This window comes from Oncorhynchus mykiss, chromosome 27 (genome assembly GCF_057628025.1).
Source record: "Oncorhynchus mykiss isolate SJ-2025 chromosome 27, ASM5762802v1, whole genome shotgun sequence".
In the NCBI taxonomy this organism is placed as follows: Eukaryota; Metazoa; Chordata; class Actinopteri; order Salmoniformes; family Salmonidae; genus Oncorhynchus; species Oncorhynchus mykiss.
The window spans coordinates 30,361,167-30,370,000 of record NC_143048.1 but is presented as its reverse complement, the minus strand read 5'-3'; positions in this window follow the sequence as shown (position 1 = coordinate 30,370,000).

The window sequence follows — 8,834 nt, the reverse complement described above, 5'->3', positions numbered from 1 at the left end:
AGATGATCTGTCCATCTGATACAGGTCTCCCTCCAGACTCTGGTGGTATGGATAACTTAATGTTATGTCTCCAGATGATCTGTCCATCTGATACAGGTCTCCCTCCAGACTCTGGTGGTATGGATAACGTAATGTTATGTCTCTAGATGATCTGTCCATCTGATACAGGTCTCCCTCCAGACTCTGGTGGTATGGATAACTTAATGTTATGTCTCCAGATGATCTGTCCATCTGATACAGGTCTCCCTCCAGACTCTGGTGGTATGGATAACGTAATGTTATGTCTCCAGATGATCTGTCCATCTGATACAGGTCTCCCTCCAGACTCTGGTGGTATGGATAACGTAATGTTATGTCTCCAGATGATCTGTCCATCTGATACAGGTCTCCCTCCAGACTCTGGTGGTATGGATAACGTAATGTTATGTCTCCAGATGATCTGTCCATCTGATACAGGTCTCCCTCCAGACTCTGGTGGTATGGATAACTTAATGTTATGTCTCCAGATGATCTGTCCATCTGATACAGGTCTCCCTCCAGACTCTGGTGGTATGGATAACGTAATGTTATGTCTCCAGATGATCTGTCCATCTGATACAGGTCTCCCTCCAGACTCTGGTGGTATGGATAACGTAATGTTATGTCTCCAGATGATCTGTCTATCTGAAACAGGTCTCCCTCCAGACTCTGGTGGTATGGATAACGTAATGTTATGTCTCCAGATGATCTGTCCATCTGATACAGGTCTCCCTCCAGACTCTGGTGGTATGGATAACGTAATGTTATGTCTCCAGATGATCTGTCTATCTGATACAGGTCTCCCTCCAGACTCTGGTGGTATGGATAATGTAATGTTATGTCTCCAGATGATCTGTCCATCTGATACAGGTCTCCCTCCAGACTCTGGTGGTATGGATAACGTAATGTTATGTCTCCAGATGATCTGTCCATCTGATACAGGTCTCCCTCCAGACTCTGGTGGTATGGATAACGTAATGTTATGTCTCCAGATGATCTGTCCATCTGATACAGGTCTCCCTCCAGACTCTGGTGGTATGGATAACGTAATGTTATGTCTCCAGATGATCTGTCCATCTGATACAGGTCTCCCTCCAGACTCTGGTGGTATGGATAACGTAATGTTATGTCTCCAGAGAAACCAGGATTCAAATAAACATCCAATATATCAAATGACTATAAGCAGAATTAGGTGTTTTTGGCTAGTGTCAAAATGACCATGAACGACTTAAAAAAAGAAGTCCATATTGATACATAAATACTAAACAATTATTTAGATTTATTAAGAACAAGTTGATTGACAAAGTCATGAATATTTGAAGAATGATATAAACCACCTTTGGGCTGTGATAAAACATATGCCTCTGGTGTCAAAATGACCCCAGTCGGTAGTATGAGGGCTAGGAAGTCCAGAGCCATAAAAGTGACGAGGTCTTAGAGAGCAACGTTATAGAAACGGGGGTGTTTAAAAATTAAAGAAGCCTCGTAAATGTAGCAGCCGCCAGTGTCATTTGTTATCTAGATTTTCAATGCGCTCTCTCTCTCTTTCTCACTTTTTCTCTCTTTTTTAAATCCCTTCAGCTCTGCGCAGCGCAGTGCAGAATCAGAAGAGACCTCTCTGTTCTTCTCATCTCTATGGAGCAGGAAAACACTTTAGCCCTCAGACGGTCATCACTACACACGGAGCAGACAGACATACACTTCAAAAGAGTTCCTCTGAGGCTATTGGATAGTGATTCCTACATGCAAAGCAGCTAATGCAGTTATTTCTCTAGTGATTCCTACATATGAAGCAGCTAAAGCAGCTATTTGTCTATGCTGTCTGTCTTTCAAGTTTTCTCTTTCTCGTTCAGGGACGGACATGTGCTCTCTCTCTCTATACCTCTCTTCTCTCCCTCTCTCTCTCTCTCTCTCTCTCTCTTCTCTCTCTCTCTTCTCTCCCTCTCCCTCTCTCTCTCTTCTCTCCCTCTCTCTCTCTTCTCTCCCTCTCTCTCTCTTCTCTCCCTCTCCCTCTCTCTCTCTTCTCTCCCTCACTCTCCCTCTCTCTCTCTATCTCTCTTCTCTCCCTCACTCTCCCTCTCCCTCTCTCTCTCTTCTCTCCCTCACTCTCCCTCTCTCTCTCTATCTCTCTTCTCTCCCTCACTCTCCCTCTCCCTCTCTCTCTCTTCTCTCCCTCACTCTCCCTCTCTCTCATGAACGGCTGGAAGCCCTCATCTCTAGGATGAGAGAGTGAATGTCAAAATGAGTCTAACGTTTATAATGCACCCGGTTCTCTCTATCTCTTTCCATCTCTTTCAGGGATGGATGAGTACTTATCTCTGGAATGAAGTTTCATGATGGAGTTAGACTTTTAAGAGGACATTTCTAAGAGGCACCCAAGAGCCTATTAGAGGTTGTCTTAGCAGACCTTGTTGTTACATCCTCCCTGTTGCTACAGTATGTTATGAGCAGGTACAGACTTCCATGGATTCTTCTGTATCTTTGAGAGGGATTTGATAGGGATTCTATTTAAAAGCCACTGTCACAGGTCTCACAGGTACCATCTGAATCTTCCCAGAACATCATTTTAATTGAAAATCTATACAACATCAACAGATAATAGAGCACTGGTAACTCTAAAGTGGAGAGAATTGATGTTAATTAAGTCATGAAATCAGCACAACTACAAATAGCCGTATCCATCTTCCTGGTGCTGCTGTTGTGTGCACAACAATGAGGCATTAGATATCACTAATCGAGTGAGGTAAGTCACTCACACGTGCCCACGCACACAAACCACTGTCACGGATTCCCCCGGTACTGCTGCTCATTCTGTGCACCAGTTTCGGGGGTCTACGTCACCGGCCTCTAGGCGTCACTGAACTGTCTCATTACGCACACCTGGTTCCAATCCCCCTGATTAGTAATTGTATATATGTGCCCTCAGTTCACCATTGTTTGGTCGGTTATTGTTCCCATGTCCGTTGATCTTATGAGTGAGTACCTGTGCTTTGTTGTTTTGGCTTTCGTGCTGCGTGTATTGTGCAATTGTTATTAAGGTTCTCGTCCCGTGTAGTATTGTGCAATTGTTATTACGGTTCTCGTCCCGTGCATTGTTAATGGGTCTCGTCCCGTGCATTGTTAATGGGTCTCGTTCTGTGTATTGTTATTACGGGTCTCGTCCCGTGCATTGTTAATGGGTCTTGTTCTGTGCATTGTTATTACGGGTCTCGTCCCGTGCATTGTTAATGGGTCTCGTCCCGTGCATTGTTAATGGGTCTCGTTCTGTGCATTGTTAATGGGTCTCATCCCGTGCATTGTTAATGGGTCTCGTCCCGTGCATTGTTAATGGGTCTCGTCCCGTGCATTGTTAATGGGTCTCGTCCCGTGCATTGTTAATGGGTCTCGTTCTGTGCATTGTTATTACGGGTCTCGTCCCATGCATTGTTAATGGGTCTCGTCCCGTGCATTGTTAATGGGTCTCGTCCCGTGCATTGTTAATGGGTCTCGTCCCGTGCATTGTTAATGGGTCTCGTTCTGTGCATTGTTATTACGGGTCTCGTCCCGTGCATTGTTAATGGGTCTCGTCCCGTGCATTGTTAATGGGTCTCGTCCCGTGCATTGTTAATGGGTCTCGTCCCGTGCATTGTTAATGGGTCTCGTCCCGTGCATTGTTAATGGGTCTCGTTCTGTGCATTTATTAGAGGTTTAACCTTGCTCTTTTGTTTAGGTTACATCCCTGTGTTTTTGAATATGTGTTTGTTTTGGGCTTCGTCCCTGTGCCTTTTATGGCATGTTGTATATTTTGGGTGGAGTATTAAACCCCCGTATTTCGAATTCCTGCGCCTGTCTCCAATAATTTCTACAACGTGACAACCACACACACACACCCGATGGATTAGTGGACTTGAACAGGGAATTGGGCAGACAGGACTATTCAGAAAACAGCATGGTTAAGGGCTACTCACTGACGTTTTAGACACCCTCCACATACACACTCTCGACTGATGGATTTAAGTGAATGAATTTAATTAAAACCTCATCTTTCTTTTAAACAAGTAATTTCCCTATAACAAGTGTTTGGGTAGTACTGAAAACAAACAGAGCGAGAAAGAGAGTAAAAGACGGAAGGTTACCCTAGAGCAGGTATTCCCAAACTGGGGTACTCGCAATACTTTTCTTTACTTATATATATATATATATATATTTAAATCAACCTTTTTTTTCCATCACATTTTCAAACAGTCCATTTATATTTTCCAACAGGGCTATACATTTGGGTGAGTTTTTTTCTTAACTGAGTAGCCTCGTTTCACTGCCTCGTTTCACTGCCTCGTTTCACTTACATTGGGAGTAGTGCCTTTCCTCAGCCACAGTGTGTTTATTGTGCAAACGTACTATCTCACAATTCAATGACATTTTCACTCTTGCATAGACATTTAGAAACAAAACATGCCAAATTGAAAAATAAGCCGGGAGTTTATGGAGTTTATGGAGCGAGAATAAAGACGACTTTCGAGTAGTAAGACGCATAAAAGCATCAGATACCATTAATAAGAAGGGGTTAGAAGCATCTTATATGGTGAGCTACCGAGTGGCTAGGACAGGCAAGCCCCATACTATTGTGGAGGAATTCATTCTTCCTGCTGCCGCGGATATGGCTGGGACAATGCTGGGGGAAAAGACCAAAGAAACTATACAGACAACGACTTCATCAACCAACACTGTTTCACGACGCATCAGTGACATGGCAGGAGATGTTTTGAAACAATTACTGCTTCGCATACAAGCCAGTGATATTTTTAAAGTACTGGACAGCTTTGTGACATCAAATGGACTTTGGTGGTCAAGATGTGTTGGTATCTGTACTGATGGCTCAAAAGCCATGACAGGGAGACATAGTGGAGTGGTAACACGCATGCAAGCAGTTGCTCCCGAAGCCACTTGGGTACACAGCAGCATCCACCGAGAGGCTCTTGTTAAAGCAAGGCCCCTGAACTTTTGTGTATTTTCTGCACTATGCAATGATATGGGTAGCGACCATGTAATGCTTTTACAACATACAGAAGTGTGCTGGTTATCAAGGGGCAAAGTATTGACTCGATTTTTTAAATTGAGAGATGAGCTTAAAGTTTTCTTTACTGACCATGATTTTCACTTGTCTGACCACTTGCATGATGACGAGTTTCTCACACGACTGGTCTATCTGGGTGATGTTGTTTCTCGCCTGAATGATCTGAATCTAGGATTACAGGGACTTTCTGCAACAGTATTCAATGTGTGGGACAAAATTGAGGCCATGATTAAGAAGTTGGAGCTCTTCTCTGTCTGCATTAACAAGGACAACACACAGGTCTTTCCGTCACTGTATGATTTTTTGTGTGCAAATGAACTCAAGCTTATGGACAACGTCAAATGTGATACAGCGAAGCACCTGAATTAGTTGGGTGCACAATTATACAGGTACTTTCCCAAAACGGACGACACAAACAACTGGATTCGTTATCCCTTTCATGCCCTGCCTCCAGTCCACTTACCAATATCTGAACAAGAGAGCCTCAAAATTGCAGCAAGCGGTTCTGTGAAAATGTAATTTAATCAGAAGCCACTGCCAGATTTCTGGATTGGGCTGCGCTCAGAGTATCCTGCTTTGGCAAATTGCACTAATAAGACACTGATACCCTTTGCAACCACGTACCTATGTAATAGTGGATTCTCGGCCCTCACTAGCATGAAAACTATATACAGGCACAGACTGTGTGTGCAAAATGATTTAAGACGGAGACTCTCTCCAATACAACCCAACATTGCAGAGTTATGTGCATCCTTTCAAGCACACCCTTCTCATTATCCTGTGGTGAGTTGTTCACATTTTTCGATGAACAAATAAGGTTTTATCTGTAAGATTGTCAAATAAAGAGCAAAATTATTGATTAATATTATATTATTATTTGTGCCCTGTTGTGACAAAAACTCACACTCATTCTTATGTTTAATAAATGTATCGTATAGTGTTTGTGTGGCAGGCTTACAATGATGGCAAAAAAACAACATTTGAGAGTGTGCTGACCCTGGTGCTGGAGGGGGTACGCAGCCGGAGGTTGAATGTTTGAAGGGGTACGGGACTATAAAAAGTCTGGGAACCACTTCCCTAGAGCATCTTCTCCGTTTATTGTCCTTATTTTTTACATTTTTTAATTCACACTTCATCCATTTTATCACACTTACTTAGCCTTCTCACTCTTAAACCACAAGAGGGCAAGAAGATTGCAATATTGAAGATCAATATCTGAAATGAAAGTCATCTGGTGCGCCACTCACTCTCACTTGATGCGTCAGTGTCACATGTGTCACCTCCATCACTTTATAAAGTTGTGTTGCAAGTAAGCATAAAAAGTCTACATTTATAGGCCAACCAGAATAGCTGAACCAGCACTGAATATTATAGGCTGTTAGGATAGAGTAACAACTCTCATCAGTCAACAGGTTTAATGGTAGGCATGTGAGTAGAGAATATACCAGCAAACATCATTTTAAACTGTCATCTGTTTGCTGCACAGTGTGTGTGTGTGTGTGTGTGTCAGTCTGTCGCCTCTGGGTGAGCGGGCATCACTTGCGATGATGAGGGTGATCTTCACGGTTGAATGTGACCATGTCGGCACCGCGGGACTTCTGTCTGAATGGAACCGTGAGTCTGAGAGACAGGGTGAGGGTGAGGCGAGGGAATGGGGGCAATAGCTGGTTAATGGGAGATGAGAGCAGGATGAACATTTCCCCATACTCACCATCCTTTCCTCAATGCGATATCTCCAGTTCACAATCCTAAAATATTCCTGTTGGGCTCCAGTCACCTGTGATACTCCATATCTCCCCTGAGCATTGGGTTGGAAGGGTGGGGAAAGAGTGGAGGCAAGATGGCAAAATTCGACCACAAGAGAAGGTGGTCTTCTTAAGGAAAGTTAAGATTAGTTTTTTCATCACTATCTGGCACTGGAGATGGTTGGTTTGCTGCTATAGTGGGCTACAGGCTGGAGATGGTTGGTTTGCTGCTATAGTGGGCTACAGGCTACAACCGATGTCCAGGAATTCTAATCCATATTCCTGTTGCTTCATAGCCTCCTTCGAAACTGCCACGCCGGCTGCCAGGCTTGTCGCTTCGCTGATGATGAGAAACCGTGCTGTTCAGCCCAACTTCCAACCGGAATTTCTCAAGCCGCATTCCCTGTTCAACCTATCAAGTTGCGAGGGAATACACATACAGATAGCTATAGGTATCAGAGGACGTGACGTCAACGGGATCTGTCTTGTTATTTTGGAGGGGGGATAGAAACGAAACCCATGCATGCAACAGCTAGTCTTGCCCATGCTGGTACAGCGGAACATCGATTCTGTGTTGCAATGCGGGTGCTGCCGCAGCAACTGTTACTGCCCAGCTCTTTCTGCTCCACTCGCGCCTCCACATGTGGTGTTGATCAGAGTATGATAGGGATTGATAGGCTTCGCGTATCAGTTTCGTAAGGAGAAGCCTATAATAAATTCATGCCGATAGCCTAATTCAAAATGACACCACAGGGTTTAATTAAAATATGAGTAAAATCATGAATACCCCCTCCCCTTTGCTTTGAATGTGCCGTTGACTCGTTCTTTCTGTGCTACCCTGACGCACACGAGTGCAGTTAACTTAGGTTCTTTTTTTAGATGAGCTCTGCCCGACAAACGGCAATTAAAACACAGAGGCTTTGGGAGTTAAAAGTACTGCGTGAGATGTATGTTTATTCATGATGCGTCTATGCTGGGTTGACTGGGCTCGTCTGTTTCTCGAGCCTTGGGGAGCTGTGGTAATGCGCAAGCCCATGGCGTCTGACGGGAAAGCGGTAGGTTCGGTTCATCATTCATGTCTTCAGCCTTATGTCTAGGCTATCGTATTTTCCATCCCAGTCCGACACAGTAGCCTAGTAGTCTACACAGCACAGTAAGCAGTAACGTGCCGACGCTGCCATATCCATCTCGGTTTGGAAAACGCCGGGTCTGAAAATGGATTTGGATTCTGGAGGTAAAGTGGCTATGGCTGTAATTTGTGTCTCAGCTCCGGAGCCATTACTGATTTCGGACCGGGAAGGAATCATCCAGGTTTTTCCCTCATAGACTGATAGTTAATTCATGAACGAAACAAAATATAGGCCCATTAATTATGGTCATAAGTCACCTGACAGGGACATACAGAACCCCCTTGTCGACAATAAAGCAGATAAAACAATCATTTGGGTTTAAAACTGAGAGAAAATACCCAAATTAGACTCAAATGTGCCCTACCTGGCACATTAATCTCAACGTTAATTGTTTTGGGACGTCGTTTGCCCTACTGCATTGTTCAATTACACTCCGTGGCCCTGTATTTCGTTAGAGAGATGAGAGCGCGTGGGGACGCCAAATTCAATAATGTAATTTGATTCTCCAAACCTATTGTTGCCCTCTCATGCTGTCTTTCAACTAGTGCGTGACCGGACAGGCTCAAAGCCTGGATACCACCTGGGATTCATCCTACATTGGAACTAGGCTACTGGGACAAGTTTGGGAATGGAAGATTAATCACGGTAATGGAATGAAGAAGAATCCAATACACATGGAAGCTCTGGACCTGAAGTGCTCTTGGGATTTCTATTGGTTGGTTACTCTGTTAGAAATATTCCTTAGTTTAGAGTTATTACTGTACCTGTAAAGAGCACAAAGTCCCACTTAAAGTATCCTCTCCTCTGCTCTCCTCTCCCTTCATTTCTTTCTTCCTCTCATCTTTCTCTATACAGCTCTCTAAACGCTCTCATCTCCCTCCCTCCTTC